At 36.8% G+C, this 22726-nt stretch overlaps 1 protein-coding gene across 2 annotated transcripts in view; it reads left to right on the top strand.

Annotated features, from left to right (window-relative positions):
- Cstpp1 (centriolar satellite-associated tubulin polyglutamylase complex regulator 1) overlaps window positions 1-22726 on the top strand; it is a 166641-nt gene that overhangs the window by 2443 nt on the left and 141472 nt on the right. Inside the window, exon 1 of one of the 2 annotated variants that reach the window (XM_047518967.1) lies at window positions 1365-1470. The exons of the other annotated variant lie outside the window; for it this stretch is intronic. The gene's annotated coding sequence lies outside the window, so the exon portion shown is untranslated. Of the gene's footprint in view, window positions 1-1364; window positions 1471-22726 lie in introns of those variants that run through there. 2 annotated transcript variants of the gene reach the window in all.

The raw sequence follows: 22726 nt of genomic DNA, 5'->3' as shown, positions 1-22726 counted from the left end.
GAAATAATGTGCAATGCTTTTATGAAGTTGAATGTTTTTTCATCAAGTTTAAGGGCTACTTGGTCTTTGAAAAATTTGTATACACATATGCATATATACGTAAACACATTGAGAGAAAGATGAAGGGAGAGCAAGCTTGAGAGTGATCACATCTGTTAATCAGCAAAATGGGGTAGTTAATATCACAGATACTTTTGCATCCAATGCATAACAATATCATTGTCAAGCAATACTTAGACTTTTGCTAAGGATGTTATGTATTTTATCTCCTTTACCCAGAACTCAGTGAACCTGTGAAGTATTTGAAAAGCCTAGTACATTGTTCAGTTCCTAGGGTGTTTACTGTTTGAGTTACATGTCTCAAAGACTTGGCATATTTGATGTACTGTTACTTTGGTGAGAAGTTGGTGGTTTTTTCCCTGGGTGGCTTAGGCAGAAGACTAAATCAGTGGCAATGTTGATAATGAATCTACAAAGAAAATCAGTCTCAGGTTGGTTGAAAAAGCTTCTGTATTCATGGAGTCCAACCACCCACCTAATATTTGGATCCTTTTAAAAGGCAGTTGAGTTTCAAGTGTCTTAACTCCCTGTCCTAACCATCAGGGCATCATTGTGCCCCAAGCAGAGTCTTGCTACTTGCTGGCTCCTTGTAGTTCATCAGACCTACACTTCAGCTGAATTGCATTGTTTTTAGTTGAGAACAACCCTTGCCTGTTACAATTTGGTTTCTCTGAGAGGCATACTGTTTGGAAACATTCACCCTCAATTTAATGACCATTTAAAACCACTCTCTAAACCATGCCATGTGCCTGTAATCTCAGCTACTCAGGAGTCTGAGGCAGGAGGATCTTGAGTTCAAGACCAGACTGGGCAACACAGTGAGACCCCATCCTGAAAACACCAAAAACAAAACAAGACTAAAAATCCCACTCCTTCGAGATTAGATTCTACTTCCTGATTTAAAAATTTAAATGCCTGTGGGTTTTTAAATTTGTCTTTGTTTTGTTTTTACAAATTATAAAGTCACATGCATGTGTATAAGACTTAGAGAAGAAAATACATAAAGAGCACAGAAAATTGCAGAGACAGAAAAGCCCTTGGCATTCAGTGAAACAGAAAAGGTAAAGCTGAGTACCCCTTCGTAAGTGTATCCAGAACCTCTGTTTAGGACTATTGTGTAAATTACAGGGATACCTATACAATGAATATCCATAGGTCTCCCTTTCTTCCTGCTAACAAGCGACTGTATTTGACTTTTTGTCTTAGTGAAGAAAACAGTCTTTCATCATATTGGGTAAACTGATCCTTTCTTCACTGACTTTGTGGATTAGGAACCTGTAATCATGGCCTGACATGGTTTAGAATTTGAAGATTATCATTAAAGAAGAGCTCAGTGATGTTCATGCCTGCAGTCATCAGAATGGAGTGATAGAAATTGTGTTAATGCCCAGGCCTGAAAAGAGAGATCTGGTAAGGAAATAAGTATAGAACTTTTTATGTAAGATCCATGAAAGATTTCAAGTCTTATGAAGCTACTTAGTGGAAGCTTCTGCCAGAGGCTGAGGTGTGTCTGTGAGTCTGGTTGGGTGTGGAGAACTCTCTAGAGCTGAAGGGCAGCCTGTTCTGGTCTCTGGTTTGCAAAATACACTATCTACGTGCTGACCTGAGTATAAGCAAGGGTGTGAGATTTATTTTCGACTCCACCTAATCTGGTGAGGTGCACACTTTCACTTACACCCCAAGCTGGCTTTTTTGTTTCCATGGAACCTGCTTATTCTCTTTTAAAAATAATTATTTTAAAATTGTAGATGTACACAATACCTTTATTTTATTTGTTCATTTTATGTGGTGCTAAGGATCAAACCCAGTCCCTCAACACGTGTGAGGCAAGAGCTCTACCATTGAGTTACAATCCCAGCCCGGATTATTCTCATTCAGGTTGGGAATGGGTTGGCATAACAGATACTTTGAGGAAACTAGATGGTTTTTCTCCTTTGGGATCTGTGCAGTTAGAGGAATCACAATAAATGGGTAGTTTTTTTTTTTTTTTAAGCTATAGTTTGTTATTTTTCTATTTTTATTTTTATTTTTTTCTTTTTAGGTTTTGTGTGAGCTTTTTAAATTGTTGCTGTTGCTTTATTCTTTTCTGTTTTTTTGGCTATAGTTTTTGAACTCTCCATATATGACTGGCACTGTGTTTTATCTTGTTTAACCTTTGCAACTATCATATGAAGTAAGTACTATTATTAGTCCCATTTAATAATTATTACTATCACCTTCTCATTTTATAAACAAGGAAACTGAGGTTTAGAAAGACATTTATTTGCACGTGGTCACACAAGCAATGACACTTTATAAAGCAGGGATTCAAACCTAGGTTTGTCAGATGCCATAGCCTGTGCTTTTTCCTTGTCACCAAAAAAGATAAAAACAAACAAAACCAACTATTGGCCTAGCAGCCAGTGATCTTTCTTTCTTTGTTGAGGATGGAACTCTTAAATAGTTCACTAGTTGTAAATAAGTTTCCTGAAGAGGAATGTCTTAATTATCACTTTATACTATTCTTTCACAACATAGATATTTCATACATATATGCTAAATGGAACCTGAATAATCTGGCTTTAGGGTACCCAAATGTGAGTAGCTAACAGCAAAAAGTAGGACTTATTAAGAACTTACACCAGGTACCATCTTAAGTGCTATATTTATTTATGCACATGAAGATAGTTTCATTTGTTGTTGCCATTTTACAGAGCAGAGATACTAAATAACTAGTTAGAAAGGGATGGAAATAGAATTCTAATCCAGAAGTTTGATTCAAGTCTACATGGTTAACTCTGTGCTATAAATTCTTTGAGCATCTTCAAAAATGGGACCTTGAACTATTGCATTAACCTACACCTGGATCCTGAATTAAGTTCAGTGGATTCCAAAAGGCTTCACTTAACATTTCTGCCATGAGGGGGCAAACTAGGAATCAGGATGGATCAGGGAATATTAAAATTTCAATTCCCTCTTGTCACTAGACTCATCTCTCAGGCAGACAGTAAGGAATATAACTTCTAAATCATCTGAAATAATTGTATTGACAATAATTTGGGTACTTTAGGTAGCTGTGTGACCTTGAAGAAGTTACTTAACCTCTCTGTGCCTTGGCTTCCACATCTGCAAAATGTGGATAATAATAGTAGAACTTAAGTCATGCATATGAACATTTAGAGCACAACCTGGCTTCCATGTTGCTACATTGTAAAAAGAGAGTATACAAAGAGTAAAATATCATTCTTTTAGAGCACCTCAGCTCTGAACCTAACACCTGTTCACACTGAGGTCATACTTCCCACAGGCTGTTTCCAGCCAATGATTAGGCAGGACATCTATAAGATGTGTGGCTCCTCCTGTGGCCGACTTTGACTTGAAGACTCCTACTGCACTGCTAAGCCTTTCCTCCCTTCTTTCTCCTTTACCTAGGGTCAGACCTGCATGTGTCCTTAGTTCTTCCAGGCTCCTCAGCTCCTTCCTCATTTTCTGTCAAGGGCATTTCCCCCAGTACATCTTTTACATGTCTGATCCTGTTTTGGTGTCTGCTTCTCAGAGTATCTGGACTGAGACAGCATCTAGCAGTCACTGGTATAGTTCCTACCAGCCATGGGGTTAATAGAGATTCTTTTAGTCTTGGCAAAGGTTCTGACATGGAACTCTTTCTGTGTAGAAGACTCTGAAGTGTTGCTGATCTTATTTGTTTGCCTTTGTTGATATGATAACACTTGAAATTTACTAGTCTGACTTCCAGACAAAACTTTAATTTTTTGCTTTTGGATGGATCCCTATAAACTTATTTTTGTTTGAATATATTAGTGAACTTTCCAAAACCAATTCTGTACTAGGAAACTTTGCTAATTAATGAGCAGTTAATAAGTTAGCAGAAATAACTTAGTTAGCAGAGTAAGTTAGCAGAAATCTTCTTAGGACCTAAAAGTGTTGGGGTTGTTGCAGATGGAAATGAGATAAAATATAGATGTTATGCTGACTTCCTAAATCTTTGGAAGCTGGATTTATAATATATAAAGCTAGTGACTTTAAAATAGTTATGAACATGTTCACAAAATCATCTCTTTCTTTTCTTCTTCCCTCCTTGTTTTCCTTCCTGACTCCCTCCTCTATATAAAGCAAGGCCTGAATGTAAAGTTCCCTTTACCACAAGAAACATGCCCATACGTGGGAGACAAGGCACGTTCCTAAATGGCCATCACACAGAGATGGTGTGACAAGTACCAGTATGGAGTGGGTGAGCTGTGTGGTTCTGGAGCCAGCAACTCTCTTGGCTTTTTCCCAGTTTGGTCAGCAACTTCTCTGTCATGGCAGGGGCCGCAGTTCCCTTGGTGGCCCAGTGCTGGAATGTGCCTTTTGGGAGTTGTTCCTGGAAACTCAGCCTCTTTTCCTCTTTATTCCACCTTTCCAGGGACTCTGTAAGCTCCTTAAGCCTTTCGTTGAGGTTGCAGGAGAGCAAATGAGTTCTAAGGCATGTTGTTCCTGACTGTCAGTCACTCCTGTTTCTCCAAAATAAATTGCAGGGTGACTTCTGTGTTACTCTAAAAGTAACTCTTTAAATTTTTGACCTTGCTTATCATTTATACATGTAAGTAATCTTAAAATCTTTCTTCAAATGTTGTCTGATTGTTTTTTTCACAAATGCAATATTTGCTTAGTGAATAACTCTAGGAGGCTGAGTAAGTAATTGAAGTTTAAAGACAGTAATAGCAGATTAAGAGAGATGTGCTCTGTTAGCCTCTCTGGTTTGTCATCCTTTTCATAGCTGCAGCCACTTATCACAGTTATCTTGGATACTTGGTTATTGTCTATTTCTTATTAGAATGTCAGCCATGAGGCAGGCTTTTTCTCTCAGTATCTCTAAAATCTAGCACTGTGCTTGGTCCAAGTGAAGTGCTCAATTGTTGAATGAATGGTCTGCTTTAAATAGCAGAATAAATTTTAAAATAAATGGAGGAAAAGAATCCAGTTTAACAAATAGTTATTGAATTCCTACCATGTGAGAGACACATTATGTTTTTCCTTCGCTTTCATGGATGAAAAAATGGATGACTGATTCAAATCTGCCCTGGATCCTTTCGGATTTAAACTTTGTACTTAAGGTTAATTTCTTGGTGATGCCATAGTTTTTACCTTTTGGTAGAACAAGAGTAAGATTTAATTCATTTTTCAAAAACTGGTATTTTAAGAAGGAGGGAAATTTTATGCAATTTTGGGGTGTCTTTGTGAGATCCTGTCATTTGGGCCGAGTGGTATGCTTTGATTAAGAGTGGAATTACCCTTGTAAACTAATCCCTGGGTCCTCTTCTGTGCTGGTATACCCTTGTACTACTTCTCTAGCAGCCTTAGGAAATAGCTCATTCTATGATTGGAATTTCAAGTCAAAACACATTTATCTGAGCAGAATTTTAATGATTTATCAAAGAGAGGAGGGATTTTCCCAAACACATCTGAACTTACCAAATTACTGATCCCATTAGCTATGTTTTTTTCTTAAGCACCTTTCTTTAAGCAAAGCAATTACTGCTGAAATCATCAAATGTATTTTTCATAAAAGCTTTTGACCAAGTTTTGTTTGATTAGCAGGAACCTAGTAAAAGTAAATATTGTTTGAAAAGGCACTTTCAGAGCCCTTTCTTTTTCTTCATTGAATTAGCTTTTAAAAGCACTGTTCTTTGGAGAGAGTAAGAGCCTTTTTTCCAGCTGTCCTATTGTGTAGCTCAAGGTCTTGCTAATACTATTATCTGACCCTGAGATTACAGGTAATTGTGATAAAACACAAGATTCAGTTTCTGTAATCTCAGATAGAAATCTGCTTGTGCTCCAGGACTTCATATCAGGTATTTGCTAAATTCATTCCTCCCTCACCTGGGATAACCCCCTTGGCCTCTAGTAAATAGGCATCTGGCAGGAATAGGTCGCATTAGGGCCCACTGCCTTAAAAAAAAAAAAAAAATGTGGCAGAACTCCTCCTGTGGCCAACTTACATATAACGTGCTCTAAATGGGAAAATTATATATTTTAAAATAGGCATGTTTGAAACAATAACACTTTTGAATGTGAAATGTACCAAAGGCCACATGTCTTTGGCTTTACTTGTCAAATGGAGAGGCTGCCAGAACCACTTGGCTCCATGGTTCTCATGCCCCAAAGTCCTGCAAATTGACACATAAGGAGGCAACACACAAAGAAATCCAGCCCATGAGAAAGTGAGTGTGGGCACTTGGGCTGGCCTCCTTTCTCTCTGTGTGGAGTTCTTTCCAGCTTGCTTCTTCTGTCCCATCTTAGTTTTTCAAAAAGGAGAGATTAAACGTGTCTGGTATTTCAGCATGTTAACTGCATGGGCCACATGAGGCTGGCACTCAGGCCACTGTTCAGCCTGTCATATGGAAGGAATTGCCTTTCAGGGGAGATTATAATTGTGTACGTAGCCACACAAATGCACATTCTGCCTGAAGGAAAAAGCACAGAAGAGGAGGCCTTATGCTGCCACTCAGGTCCCTTTGTGGAAGGCTACACAAGAAGCATAGTCACCTCCTTTGGGCTTAATGAGTCATCTTTTTGTGTGTAGCTACTTAAAAAACATAAAAAATAAAAAGGAAAGAAGAAATGCCCTCTTCCCTAAGTGAGTTGCCTGTTTGGGCCCTGCAGCTTGGTCTCAGAGTTTTGTGCCTTCCTGATGACATCATTTACGATGCTAATCATAGACAGTAAACAAAAAATAACCTAGCTTTTGGGCATCTGGACAAAACTGACAGAGTCCAATTTAGAGAAATGATAACAATTTGCTTTATAAACACATGAGCTTAAAAAACAGGCGTGACCCCAGTCCTTTTTTGAATGCAGTGCTTTGAAAGATGGCTGTGGAGAAACCTGGAAGCTCAGTACTCTTGAGATACGTGGGGTTCGGGCTTGAGTCTACAGTCTAGTGTTAATTCCAGCAGTATGTTCTAGCTAATGGACGAAGTTCAGGCTTACCATGTGAGTAAGGTCCTTGAGCCATAGCATTTTGCCTATAAAAATGGAAAAGAAAGTATTGCCACCTACCTCAGAGGAATGTGAGACGATTGAGAAGATAAACTTGGAGTTCTTTATAGCGAAGGTGTTTTGTAAATAGAAAATACTATCATTATTCTCCTTGTTCAAATTTCCCCAACAAGTGGAGTTGATGAAAGCTACCTCACAGAGGATTGAGAAGATGAATTAATTAATATATGTCAGATATCTTGAAAGTAAACTAGTTTAATGAGACCTAAAATTGATTATCTTTCTTGATAGTCTATAAATGATCAAACCAGCTATTTAGACAAATGATTACCTTATAAAGTCTCACATGTGCAGTCTTTTGGCCTGTCTTCAAGGGCTGTCATGGTAGAGAGTGGTGACTACATAGGTGAAAGAAAATAGATTAAATCTTCAGGGAGAATTGCCATGGCTTTTTTCTCTTCAAGGTTATGCCTGCAAATAGCTTTTAGAGTCTTGCTAATCTTTGTTGCCATGTCTGGACATAGGGACTATTTCGACCTTTGCTCTTTCAGTAAATATTTATTTTTTATCTCATATTTCTAAAGTAGAAACAAACTTACAAGGAAAAGAAGTAGTTGATTTGTCTCACCTTGTGAACTTTTCTTATCTTTCCTAGTATGGTAAGAGAAAATAACTATTATTAATATCAGGCTCCCCAACTGGAAAGTTTTCAAAGGAATCCAAGTAGTAAAAACAACTTGGCTGTTATAGTCAGGGGAGAGGGAATACCAGAAATCTACACACACACATACACACATTTGCTGGAAGAGCAAAAGTGGAGATAGTCCCTCTGGGTATGTGTATGTGCTACTGGGGGTTGAACCCAGGGGTTCTCTATGACTGAACGACATTCCCACCCTTTAAAAAAGAATTTTTTTTTAGTTGTAGATGGACACAATACCTTTCTTTTGTTTATTTATTTTTAAATAGATGGTGTGGTGCTGAGGATCAAACCCAGTGCCTCACATATGCTAGGAAAGCACTCTACCACTGAGCCACAACCCCAGCCCCCATTTCTCAAAAATTTTTTTGAGACAAGGTCTTGCTAAATTGCTGAAGCTGGCCTCAAACTTGCCATCCTCCTTCCTCAGCTTCCTCGGTCTCTGAGATTACAGGCATGCACTACTGCATCCAGCACAATTTGCATTTTTAAATGACAGAATTATCACTGACATCTCTTTGTTCATTTTTGTTGGTATTTTCACAAGATTTTTAGGTAGAAAAACTTGAGAAGACTCTAGGTAACTTTAGAATCAGAACTTCATCTTTTGTTTCTAAGGTTAATAGCATTTGGGTAACTTTATTCTTCAAATTTTGTTTTCTATTAGGGAAAGGCAATTTTATTTAGATTCTAAATCCTTAAGCAGCGACCTTGTCTCTTAGTTTTTTTTTTTTTTTTTTCTTTTAAACATAAAGATAAGGGTGAGGCTGGGGTTTATCCCCAGTACCACAATAAACAAACAACTCTCCCATATGCACATGCACACAGATAATATTTCAATTTCTTTATTTTACTTTTTTTTTTTTTTAGTTGTAGGTGGACACAATACCTTTTTATTCTATTTATTTATTTTATGTGGTACTGAGGAGCGAACCCAGTACCTCACACATGCTAGGTGAGTGCTGTACCACACAGCCACAACCAGCCCCAGTATTTCAACCCCTAAGTAGCACAGTTGCTACAAAAGTGTCTTCAGTGGAATATGGGTTCAAATAGATGTTCTTAGAGTGCCAGCCTGAGTCATTCTCTTATCCAAGAGGATAGAAGCAGACAGCAGTCTCATTCAGCCTTCACAACAGATGTATGAGGAGGCACCAGATGATCCTACTTTTCCTTGAGGAAAGCAAGATTTGGATTATGTAATTTGTCCAGGGCTGATATGAGCTAATATGTGTGAAGCTGAAATTTGAGTTATTTATACCCAGTGTTTTTAGCCTTGTTGCTTTCTTTTAGGTCCTGTTATTTCTAAGGGTCCTTTTTCCTTTTCAGTTCAATAAGGATTTAAGTTTGTCAAAGTTTAAATTTAACAAAAATTTCCACAGAATATATTATAGGTTCCTTAGATTCTTTGGTTTTATTTATATGTAATTAACATAATTATTGTATATAACTAATTATATAAGCATAAACATTTTCTCAATCATACAGTGTTTGCATTTTAGACATAATTTATTATACTGTGCTATAGATATGTTATGACATTTACCCATAAAAGTAGATGATATTTTTATTATGCATAGGAGGAAATGGGGGCTCAAAGAAGTTAATTTTCCTACTTTTATGCAGATAGCAATTGGTTGAGGTAAGATTTAATTCTAATTTTTATGATTCCAAATTTAGTTTAGGGGCCAATCAATTTTAGTTAAATTTGACCTCATAGTTTTGTTTTTTTTAGTGCTGGGGATTGAACCTAGGGCTTGACATGCTAGGTAAGGGCTCTACTTCTGAACTACATCCCCAGCCCTTTTTTATTTTTATTTATTTATTTATTTATTTATTTGCAGTGCTGGGGATTGAACCCAGGGTCTTGTGCTTGCAAATCAAGCACTCTACCAACTGAGCTATATCCCCAGCCCTAGCCCTTTTTAAAAAAAAAAAAAAAAATTCATTTTATTTTATTTATTTATTTATTTATTTATATGTGGTGCTAAGAATCAAACTCAGTGCCTTATACATGCTAAGCAAGTGCTCTACCCCTGAGCCACAACCGCAGCCATCCCCAGCCCTTTTTTTATTTTATTTCAAGATAGGGTGTTGCTAAATTGCCCAGACTGACCTTAAACTCGTGATCCTCCTGCCTCAGTCTACCAAGTAGCTGGGATTACAAGGGTGTGCCACAGTGTCTGGTGACTTTGTAGTTATTGATTAATGATAAGACCTTCTCCCCATATTCATAACACTCCTCCTTCCAGACTAACATTTTGTACTGGGTTTGTGAGCCTCTGAGGTCTACTAAGCTTTGGCACCTCAGATAGTTTTGTGCCGCTTATCTCTTAGGGGATTAGTTAGGTGAGGGTTAAGCTGCTGTTATAAAAAAGATCCATCCTCACTTCATCCTGGTCCATCCACCCTGGTACAGTGGCTTACAAAAGAAAGAATTTTATTGTACTTTTACTTAACCTACATCTAGGATGCGCAAGCCAAGCCATGATCTGTCATAGGCAGTCACAGGATTTCAGGCTAGTAGGGCAAGCCATTTAAAATATATGGTTTCTGCATCATGTATAATCACAAGAATAGGATCCTAATTAGAAGAAGTTATACTCCCTTATGTTAACATGCCAAAATACTTTCTACTGCCATGTATGTCTAAAAAGAACAATAAAGTAAAAAATTTAGTAAGATAAAATTATGGTTTTCAAGGATACCTTAATTATAGCCATTTCAGCCAATGAAAAGAGGAATGTGTGAGTCTGAGGCAAGGAAGCAGAAGTTGCAAATATAACTTGTGCTCACATTTTATAGGTAAGAAGTCAGTATAAGGCCCCTGCTAACTGCAGAGGAGGCTGGGAATTGAAGTCCAACTGGACAATTGTGTGCAAGAAGAATGGGAGCATAGATTTTGGGGGTGCAAACCATCTGTCATAACTGGTATTTACAGTGGAGATGACTCTCCTACTCAAGTTAAATTATTGGTAGCTGCTTGTCCTTGTTCCATGGTGATATATTAGTGGGTATCTGGCTTTTTCTCTTCTCTCTTTCTCTCTACCTTTTGAAATAGAAAGATATTTCATCGCTTGACCCTATTCCCCACATTTCTGCCACCTACTACCTCTGAGCTTGGTTGTTCCTGTTTCTTTTTTTTCTTTCTTTTCTCTGTGTTGCCTGTCACTCTATGTTATATTTTCTGTCCTTTGTAAACACTTCCAGTTGATCAAAATAATCCTTTCCTATACTTTTGTGAGCCATTCTCTTCATAAATACCTGTAATTTTAGGGTTTTTTTTTTTAATAATTGTGTTCATTGCTGGGTTTTAGGAGTTACTTTGCTGCCAGATATAATTTTTTTTTTCTATTCTGGGTAATAGACTCTTTGTAAGAACCTAAGTCTTATCACTGGAGAATTTTACAGGAAATAAAGATATTTTTCTTCCTAGACTGAAAGTGACTACTAAGAGATTGAGGAGAACCAGGAAAGGGCAGTGCCACAGAAACCAGGGAACGGGAGTTTCAAGATGGAGGGAGTGTTCCGTGAGACCCACTGCCTCAGAGAAGTTGAAGAAAAGAGCGGTAGGAGGTTGCAGGTGAAGTTTGGAGGAGAGATTTCTGTAGTAGTATGGCAGGATGCCTGATTTCCCTGGATTGAAGAGTTCATGGGAAGAGTCAAGGACTGGAAACTAGGCTAGATGCATTCCAAGAAGTTTGACTGATTTTGAGAAGGAGAGGAGATAGCAAGAGAAGGGAGGGAGAGTTTGTTGTTTCTAGTTTTTAGTTGGTAGAGAGAGACTTGAATATGTCTATAGGCTGAAGAAAAGGGGACTGTATATGTATAGGGAGAGAGCAAAGCTCCAAGAGAAGAATGAGTAACAACTGATGGAACACAATTTCAGAAGAGGTGGGAGAGAATTCTGGGGTCAAAGGTAGAGGTATACTGGGTGGGGTGGCCCACTCCTATAATCCTAGCAGCTCAGGAGACTGAGGCAGGAGGATTGCAAGTTTGAAGCCAGTCTCAGCAATTTAGTGAGGCCCTAAGCAACTTAGCAAGACCCTGTATCAAAAAAAAAAAAAAAAAGGGGCTGGGGAATTAGCTCAGTTGGTAGAGTGCTTGCCTTGTAAGCACAAGGCCCTGGGTTCGATCCCCAGCACCCAAAAAAAAAAAAAAAAAAAAAAAAAAAAAAAAAAGGGGGGGGGGGCTGGGGATGTGACTCAGTGGTTATGTGTCCCTGGGTTCATTCCCTGATACCAAACAATCAAAAATTGTAGAGGTGCAAGGCTTTTTTGGAGGTGAGAATCAGGACGATATTTATCTGTTAGGCACTGTAAGCATGGTGCCTAACCTACAAAGAGATCTTTGAAAGTATCTGAGACCTAACAAAAATGTATCAGCCTTAAAGTATGGATAAATGTTTAATTATGTATCTATAAAATCTATATAATATCTATATAATCTATATCTATATAAATCTATGTAGTATCACTTTCATTGTTACATTTACTATTGACAAATGCTTTACTATTTTTGAAAACAACTTATAGTTAACATGTTTTTCTCAGTAGGAGGAATTCCCAAGTGAGAAATCAGATCCTAAGATGGTCATGGAATGACTCTATGAGAATCGTTTGAACAATAGTGAACAATAGTGGTAGACTAGTAAATATGGTAAAAGACATTTAAACTTAGAAATGGATCTAGGAGTTGATTGTCTTTTCTAATGACCTCTTCTTTGTCTTTGAAGTAAGAATGAAGTTTATGTCCTTTGAGTTAGGGAAGCAGAAGTAAAAGAACAGCAAAGAAAGTTTCTACTAGTTACTGGGGAAAGAAGAAAGAAGACTTGACCAAGAACAAGTATAAGAATTCAGAGGGACATTAAGTATGTGAAGTAATGCTTAAAAAAAGAAGTAACTAAGAACATTTGCAGGAACAAAGCTGACTGTATAAATTGGTAAAAGAAAAAGTATAAAAATGTTGTGAAGTAAAAATTAGATGACAAAAAACTTTTAGGAAAACAAGATGTCACAAATAACAGGTAAGGGAGGAAAGATCCAAATACCACAAAATTCCATTTCTGTTATAGAAGAAAGTCCAGAGAATTGTTGACTTTTACTAATTTGATATTTATTTTTCCTAGCTACCAATTTTTAAAAAAAGATGTTTCCTTTTTTTATATACCTTTATTTTACTTTTTTATTTTTGTGTGGTGCTGAGGATCAAACCCAGTGCCTCACCCATGCTAGGCAACCTCTATACCACTGAGCTACAACCCCAGCCATAGCTACCAAATTTTAAATCAAATAGATCTACAACAGTTATAACAAAAATACCTTGCCCCATAGCCTTTTCATCTCAAAGTTCTACTCCTCAGATGGGACCATTTTAAAGTTTTTTTACTATTTAAACATTTTTTTATTGCATATTTTAAAATAACATGCTTAGACTGCTCTTCTTGATTTTTCAGTTTTAGATATTATCTAATGACTGTTTACTATGGAAGAGGAAGATTTAGTCCTTTTATATCCCTCAACTTTCCTTCCTCCTAGTTTCCAATAAAATTATAGTTTTTGGTAAAGCCAATCAACATTCAGTGTTTATTGTGACTTGTAAGTATTTTATACATACCTATATCATGTAGTATACTATGATAATATTCCTCCTTTTTACATATTTTTTTCTTCTTCTGGAATCAATGGGTGCCTTGTCTTTTTTTGTGCAGTTGTTCACTGAACTTGTCTTTAATTCATCCCTAAACTTTCCAGCCAATAGTCAGTCTTTCTCTCAGTTCCTGTGAACACATTAAGTATCCTGGATCATCAGTTTCAATTTCTTTAGATAGATACAGATATCAATTGATATATATATTTTTTGGATTACTTCTTCACCTCCCTGGTCCTTTTGCTGTAATCTGGTTTGGTTACTTTATGAATTCTTTATCCTAGTTATTACTTGTCTTTCTCAAGTTTTATTACATATTTCTTAAGCCTGTGTTTACCTTGTTCCTCATAAACTTATTTTTGTAAGATAGCATCCTCCTGTAGCTCCCTGAGAAAGGGTGCATGCAAAGTAAAATTTGGGGGAATCTTGAGTCTCTGAAAATATTTTTCACACACTTGAATGGTAGTTTAGGTAGCTATAAAATTCTATGTTGGAGAGAATTTTCTCTTGCAATTTTTGAGGCATTTCTCCATTATGTTTTAGCTTTCCAGGTTGCTCTTGAGACATTTAATGCCTTTCTGACTTGTGATATCTTATGTAGATGTAAATTGGTGTGGATCTTCTTTCAATTCACTGAGACCCTTTTATTGTGGGAATTCTTATCTTTCAGTTCCAAGAGGTTTTTGTGAATTGTGTTTGATTTTGTCTTGTCTCTGCTATCTCTGTTCTGTCTCTGAAACCGTTTTTACTTAAACATTGCACTTTATGGATTCATGCTTGAATTTTCTTTCTCCCTTCTGTTCTACCTTTTGTTGTTGTATATTCTGTGAATAGCTTTAACCTTTCCCTCAACTTTCCTTCCTCCTAGTCTTCCATTAAGAATATTTTTTTTTAAATCTATGGAATATTAAAATATCTATTATATCAGGGTTCTTCAGAGAAAGAGAACCCAGTAGGATACATATAGACTTAAATATACAGTCTTATGTTGCTAAATAATGGAGATGAGTTCTCAAAAAGCATCAGGCTATTTTGTTGTGCAAACATTTGTGTAAGTCATAGAGTGTACATACACAATCCCAAATGACTAGGTCAATCACTGGACTTTCAAAAGACATGATAGGTAAGACTTTTTAACAAGTAGAAGGAATATACTGTAAAGATTCAGTAAAAAAAATAGGACTGGGGATGTAGCTCAGTGGTGGAACAGTTGCCTAGAATGGATGAAGCCCTAGGATGGAACCCCAGCACTGCAAGCCAAAAGAAAAGAAAAAAAAAAAAAAAATTAAAAAGTAGAGTATAGCAAGTACATAAACTAGTAACATAGTTGTTTATTATTATTATCAAGAATTATGTACTGTAGGTAATTATATGTGCTATACTTACATATCACTGGCATTGCAGTAGGTTTCTTTATAATAGCATCACCACAAATGTGAGTAATTTATTGACAGCCCATTTTGGATACCACTTTTGGGCAGTTGATTGCGCTTACCTGTAGAAATACAATGAATTTTGTATAGTGAGCTTGTATCCTCCAACTTGGCTGAACTAGTTTAATAGTTCTGGGTTTTTTTTTAGGTTCATTTTTTATTATTTGTTCTAATTAGTTATACATGACAGTAGAATGCATTTTGACACCTCAAATGTAGATGGAGTATAATTTCTTGTTCTTCTGGTTGCACATGATATAGAGTTACATCAGCCCTGTAATCATATATTCACATAGGGTATTAATGTTGGATTCATTCTGCTATCATTCCTACCCTGATATCCCTCCCCTCCCTACGTTCCCCTCCGTCTAATCCAAAATAGTTCTGGTAGTTTCTTCATGGATTCCTTAGGAAAAATATAAGGTTTTATTGGCTGATTCAGCAGTTTTCTATCAGTGCCATTGCCTTTAATTCTTCTTATTTCTATCAGAGTGATCTTTCTAAAATCTAAATTACATTCAGTTTAAATCTTTCAGTAGCATTTCAAATTATCATGGCATGGCACACAAAACTTGCCATATGGCAGGGTTTTTTTCCCTCCTCCATCTAGCAGTGTTCTGTCCTCAATGTGTTTTCTCCAGCTGTGCTGAATAGCATGCAGTTTGAGAACTTAACAGTGCTTTCTCTTGTCTCTGAGCCTTAGTATAGACTCTTTTGTTTACCTATAACTGTGATCACAAGTTCAAGACCAGCCTTAGCAATTTAGTGAGATCCTATGTTAAAAATTAAAAAGTACTGGGGATGTACCTTAGTGGTAGAGTGCCCCTGGAATCAATCCCCAGTACTGGAAAAAATAAAAATTAAAAAAAAAAAAGCAAAAACTGTTATCATGGAAAGATGTGTGTGAAGTATTAAATAAAAAATAAGTTGGATGTACAAGTCATTATTTTTTTATAAAAAAACAAGTTAATATGGACAGACACTTTACAGAAGAAGTTATACTGGCAATTAATAAATATATGAAAAAGTGTTCAACATCTCTAGTAATTATTTAAATGCAAATTAAAACAACTCTAAAATTTCATCTTACTCCAATTAGGATGGCTATTATCAAGAATACAAACAATAATAGGTGTTGGCGTGGATGTGGGGAAAAAGGCACACTTTTACATTGCTGGTGGAGGTGCAAATAGGTGCAGCCACTCTGGAAAGCAGTGTGGAGAATCCTCAGAAACTTGGAATGGACCCACCTTTTGACCCAGTTATCCCACTCCTCAGTTTATACCCAAAGGAATTAAAATTAGCATACTATAGTAACACAGCCACATCAATGTTTATAGCAACTCAATTCAAAATAGCTAGATTGTGGAACCAACCTAGGTGCCCTTCGACAGATGAATGGATAAAGAAACTGTGATATACATACACAATGGAATATTACTCAACCATAAAGAAGAATAATATTGTGGCATTTGCAAATAAATGGGTGGAATTGGAGAATATCATGCTAAGTGAAATAAGCCAATCCCAAAAAACCAAAGGCTGAATGCTTTTCCTGATAAGTGGAGAATGATATATAATGGGAGTGGGGGGTTGGGGAGTGAGAGAAGAATGGAGGAACTTTAGATTATGTAGAAGGAAATGAGAGGGAGGTGGGTTATAAAAAATGGTGAAATGAGACAGACATCATTGCCCTGTGTACATGTATGATTACACGAATGGTATGAATCTACATTGTGCACAACCATAGAAATGAAGTGATGTATCCATTTGTGTACAGTGAATCAAAATGTAGTCTGTAAAAAATAAAAAAAAAATTTTAAATTAAAAAAATTTCAGGGCTGGGGTATGGCTCAGTTGGTAGAGTGCCTGCCTCACATGCACAAGGCCCTGGGTTCAATCCCCAGCACCACAAAAAAAAAAAAAGTTAATGAACATTAGCAATGTGTGTGATATCACATCTATAATTAGCTTTAGAAGCTACAGAACAAACCATTTATATTGAATAGCCTGGGGAGTTGGATTTAGAGGGAACTTACCCTCTTCTTTTTTTACTTCATATCTTTTTGTATTATCTTATACATTCATATATTGCTTTTGCAATTTAATGTTTTAAAAGTCTGTATAAGGGTAAAGGTAACATAACTAAATGTTCAAGTTCACTTATAATTAAAGCATTGCAAATTATGATATTTTGAGTTGGTTGAAACAAATAGCTTTATATAGGGACATCTGCAAAGATTTCTTAGAGGTGATATAATTTGGTGTAGACTCTCTAGAGTGTAATCAGGCAATATGTAACCAGAACCATAAAAATGAGCATATCTTTTTATCTAGAGCCCTACTTCTGGGAATATAACTAAGAAAGTAACTCAAAAAGAAAAATGGTGCAAAGATATTTATAGCTACATCATCATAAGTAATGGGCCAGGGATGTTGCTCAGTGATATCTCTTGCCTAACATGCTTGAGCCTCTGTATTCAATTCCCAGCACTTCAAAAACAAACACAATTCCAAACAAAACCCCCCAAAATAATCCAGAAAGAATTCTGTATTAAGTAATGTTTTAAAGTGTAATAATAGTAGTGATCCTATAATTTTTAAATAGTATTAAACTAGATTACCTAGTAAAATTGCTACCAGCTGTGTAGTCTTAAGAAAATGGAATTAAGCTATAATCCTAGCAGCTTGGGAGGCTGAGACAGGAGGATCTTGAGTTCAAAGCTAGCCTCAGCAACGGCGAGGTGCTAAGCAACTCAGTGAGACTCTGTCTCTAAATAAAATATAAAAAATAGTTCTGGGATGTGGCTCAGTGGTCAAGTATCGTGAGTTCAATCCCCAGTCCAAAGGAGAAAAAAAAAAAAAAAAAAAAGAAAAAGAAAATAGAATTAAAAAGAAAGTTTCTTTGGTCTTCCCTCCCCACCTTGGCATCATTCAGATTCTTCTCAACCGTAGGTCTATTTAACAGGGCTTTCTAATGGGTTGTTTTCTTTTGAAAAAAATTCAGAGAAATAGAAGAGAATGTAGGAATTTCATTATAGTAAATATTATAGAAGCAAAATGTTTACCTATGCTTATCAAGCTTCCTGATTGTCCTAGAGAATAAAATACCCTTCTCCTCCATGATCTAGTGAAAAAAAATTAAATTGGGAGGAGGGGCGGTTAAATACCTTGCTTGCATAATGCCCCAAGAGGTCATCTGTAGGACAAGGTTAGCAATCATGTTTCATGTAACGAGACCATCCATGCTCACTAGGACTTGGAGGCTGGGTGCCCATCTGTGAGTTAGCAGTGCAGGCTGTTGAAGAGCTAGACTGACGGTCAGTTTACCTGTCCTTGATGAGCTGGGTTCCTGGAACAATATAAGTTTTCCAAACAGAGATTTTTGGAAGCATTTGCAGAAGTATCTTACGTTGGATGGAGTCTGGCCACAGGTTGTTGAAAGAGAAATGGCCATTAGAGAGAAGTTGCTCTGCCTTTGCTGCCTCATACTTCACGTGCTCTCCTCATTTGTTCATTTTCCTCTCTAGTTCAAAATATAGGATCTGAGAAGGAAGCTGAGCTATCATCAGTTTCAACATAAAGCAGAATTTTTCCCAAATTAGTAAAGGAAAAAAAATTTAAAGTCTTTAAGTTCTATGAAATACCAAGACACTGCTATATGGCCTATTTTGCAGTCATGATATTTTTATCAGTTAATTAATATTAATCATGACCATTTTAAGCTTTTTGAATTTTTCTAAGAATTATCTGATTTTGTGATTCAGTGGAAAATATTTATACTCATAATATTAAGGTTCCAGTTTTTGCCCTACTACTTAAAAATTGTGTGACCTTTGATAATTTCTTCATTTGTGAAACAGAGATATTTCCATTCCCAGCCTTATTTGACTCCTAGGTTGATAATAAGTTCAATGAGATAATGTATGTGAAAATATTTAGCAAGCTTTCAGGAGAAATACAAATGTTATTGTTCAAGTCATGAGAGTCAATCTCCTGTTTAGGATGCAGCAAGTGTTGAAGATGGTGGTGCACTTCTTTAGGACAGTGTCTGGAACTGCTCTGGTCTATCCTGGTGCGCTCCCCTGGAATCATGAGTGTTCCATGAGCTGTCAGATTGAATACTTGTCAGCCATGTTTGATCCCTTCTTTTATACTATCTGGAAAATATATAGATGACTTATATTAATTTTAGGTTTCCTGCATTCAAGAGAGAAATCTAAAATAATATGGTTTAGGCAAGATAAAAGATTATTTCTCTTTTGTAGAAAAAATGTCTGAAGACAGCTGGTGTAGTAAACTCCAAGGTGTGATCTGGGCCTCCAGCTTCAGTTTTCCTGTGCCAACATCCTACCCAGGAATTCTGTCCCTTACCTCATGATTCATGAGAACTGAAGGAGTACTTTCTATCCCTTAGGGTAAATAACCTCTCAGCAGAATCAGTTTCATTTAAGTGCTTTCTAGAAAACCCACAAAATATTTTGCCTACATTTTATAACTTAGTTACATGAGTAAAGCCTAGATGCAAGAGAAGCTAAGAAATAGGATCTTTATGCCCATTGGCCATGAGCCCAGGTGTGTGTGTGTGTGTGTGTGTGTGTTTGTTTGCTGGGGAGAGGAGGAGAGGGTACTTGATACCGAAAGCATCTATGTATTATATTGTACTGTGGTACAGGTTGCTCTTTGCCAACTCTAGCAGTCTCTCTCTCCTTTTAAACATACTGCCATTTGTATCTAGCAGGAGATAGGATAAATGAGAGATGGAATCAAAGAGAATATATATGTCCATAGAGAGAATGATTTGGTAAAACTAAAAAGTTAAAGTTTTTAGGGGAAAACTTAAAATTCTGGGAATGTATTTTTAAACTCAGCCACATTTGCATGAAGAAATATTTATTATCTCAAAATAGGGTACTTTAAAGTTTTGAAAATGTAATACCAAGTAAAGGAAAAAAGGAAAGAAAAATAAGAAAGAAAACCCCTTTAAAATATAAGGGCTACTTTGGTTTAATTCAAATCCTCTTATATACACATTTCTTCAGTTCTTTTTCCTTATCATTTTTGGTCTCTGAGGGAATTAAAATATTCAGTGATTGCTATGATTTATTTTGCCTGCTTTGAACCGAAAAGTTACCATTTCGCCTATAACTGTAAATATGGAAAACTTTAGAACTTAGCATTTCAGTAAGTCTAAGAACTTTGTATCACTGAATCAAGAGGGAAAAATGAAGACAGACTTCTGTTTCTTTATAAAATGAGAGGAGTTGAACAATATGATCTTAAAGTCCTTCTACTTCTTATTTTTGTAATTTAGGAGAAGTGGTGAGAATAGTAATGAAGTATCTATTGTTTCAAGTTAAGTAATGTAGCCCCCTAATCTGCAGAGGATACATTCCAAGACCCCAGTGGGTGCCTGAAACCTTGAAGGCTATCGAACCCTGTACTTATCCAGCCCTGTGCAGTTAACTGAAATCATGGAAAGGGAAACTGCGGAGAAGGGGGACTATTGTAAATCCAGAGGCAAATGGCACAGTCTGTGGTAGGACATAATTGATTTTGAGTCCTGATGAAGAGGAATAGTATGTTTAATGGAAACTGAGGAGGACAAGGAATTTCCAGGTCAGGGGGCTTAGTGGGTTGTCATTATGTTTGTTGCAGAGCTTAAGGATCGTGGTAGGGAAAAAAAAAAAAAAAAGAGAGAGAGAGAAAAAGAAAATGGTCCATGTGTTCCTAGGAAAACAGATGTGGGTTCTGAGGTTGTTTTCTGACAAGTGGGCAGTGAACCTTCAGAGGCACTGTAGAAGAGTTTTAGGAGATTCTTGAATGCTCTATTATATGGAATATATTAAATTATATCCATTTTTCTGTGAGAAAATATCTGCAGTGTGAATTAGATGTGCATCATAACTGAACCAAAAGTCACTTCCTCTTAAAAATAGATGATAAAGATTCCAAATGATTAAAAATGGAGGAAGAGTGATACTTTCATGGTGCTACAATAAATGTGTTCATTGGAATATTTTCAGAGTTAATGAGTTTCAGTCAAAAACAGAAAGTGGGTGAGAAAAAGATATGGAATGGAGGGAGAATTGCTACTATACAGTTTGGAGTTTTGACTTACCAGCCGTGTGATCTTGGGCAGATTACACAAAACCAAGCCTCAGTTTCCTCAACTGTAAATTGGGGATAAGTATCTACTTTAAATTGTGGTTGTGAAGATTAAGTAAGACAAGGTAGGTTGAGCACATAGTACACCATCTTGGCACATAGTACCTAGCACATTTCCCCTTTTTTATTTTCTGTATTTATTTTAAGGCCCTTATTGTGTATTTGACTTTGAAGCACTGGTCCTCAGCAAATCCTTCTTCAGAGAACTACTCAGTGATGCTCACACTCAAGAAGACCACATCTTATTAAGTGGTTAGTTTAGAGGCTCTTTCCCATGCAGATCTGCAAGCCGAGTGTGTAAAAATCACACATTGCACTTGTTGCCTGGCAGCACGTGTCCCTGAGTGGTAGTACATGGTTTGCATTGTAATGTTATCAGTGCCGGGGCCAGCTGGCTGGACATGTACTGCCACTTGGGCTAGGGACTCCATTCCTCAACAAAACATCAGCCAACACTAGGGTTAACAGAAAATGACAAACCAGGCATGGATGAGGGAGGCGCCAGCATAGCAGCGGGATGTCCTTTGATTTGCTTCTGTTATTTGCATGTCTTTCTTGTGATGTCTGTGAAATGTTCAGAATGACAAAGTTTTTAAAAGACCTGCTGACTCCGCCTGGAAAATGTGAAAAACCTCCCATTTAGAGACCTATTATGTCCAGCTAGCCTCCATTTTCTATATCTTTTTCTTCATTTTTTATTAATGCAAACATTTGCATGAAGACAGAACCTTTGTTTCTTAAAGAGTTCATCTGCTCCTGCTGCTTACTGGCCCTGCCATGCAAGAGCACAACAGAACCTTTGTTATGCTTTCAGCAAAGCTGTTTATGAACGGTGGCTTACTGAGAACTGCTTCCTGTGCTGTGTGCTTCCATTTTGTCTAGAAAGAAAAAAAGAAAATAGTTCTTAAGAGTGAAAAGAATTTGGACTTTCTTTTATTCAAGTCCTGGATGTTGAAATGACAAGTAGCCCCCAAATTTGCAAGGGCTGGTAATTGCATCGAATGTATTTTTTCATTTACCTCGAACATAATAAGGCTCTTAGTAACAATAGAAGGAACAAGTGCCTTCTTATTGGAATAGAGAGAAGGAACAGTAAAAAGGCAACAGAAAGAGTGGTTGAGAACAGGACAAAAGTGGCTTCCTGTAAGAACCCTAATATTGTAGCAGAATGTGTTTTGGTACTTAGTGTTTCCCACCTGGGAGGCATAGTCCTGAAATGGTTGCCTTGAATAAAGAACAGCACCACAGTTTATAAATAGTGGATACAGTTTATGTATTCATTCAGTAAATATTTGAATGACTACTATGTGGAAGACACTGAATGGTTCTGAATTTTAAAGGGGATAAAAGATATGTGAGTCATGGTATTTGTCTATCTCTTAAGGAGCAGGGTGTCCAATAAAGAAGAAAGCACATGTATAACAGAAATAACTTTATCAAGGTAGAAAGTGCTACAGAGTTATTTAGGTGTTTAGGGAGTTCAGAAAAAGAAATGATTCCTTTAACTAGGAGAGAATCAGGAAAAGTTTCATGAAGAAAGTGGCATTTGAGTGGACCTGGCAGGAAAGGACATTTCAGTATTCCTAAAGTGAAGAGTCAAAAATTAGGGGTCCGGGAAAATAGATCCAAAGTATATCTTTATAGGGTACTTACCACCATTAACTTAGATGATATATTAGATGTTGGCATGAGTTTTCTATGTAAACTGAACTGGGGCCTTCCTGTCTAGCCTGTGCTG

This window comes from Sciurus carolinensis, chromosome 11 (assembly GCF_902686445.1).
Source record: "Sciurus carolinensis chromosome 11, mSciCar1.2, whole genome shotgun sequence".
NCBI classification, from domain to species: Eukaryota; Metazoa; Chordata; class Mammalia; order Rodentia; family Sciuridae; genus Sciurus; species Sciurus carolinensis.
This window is presented reverse-complemented; position numbering and strand designations above follow the sequence as displayed.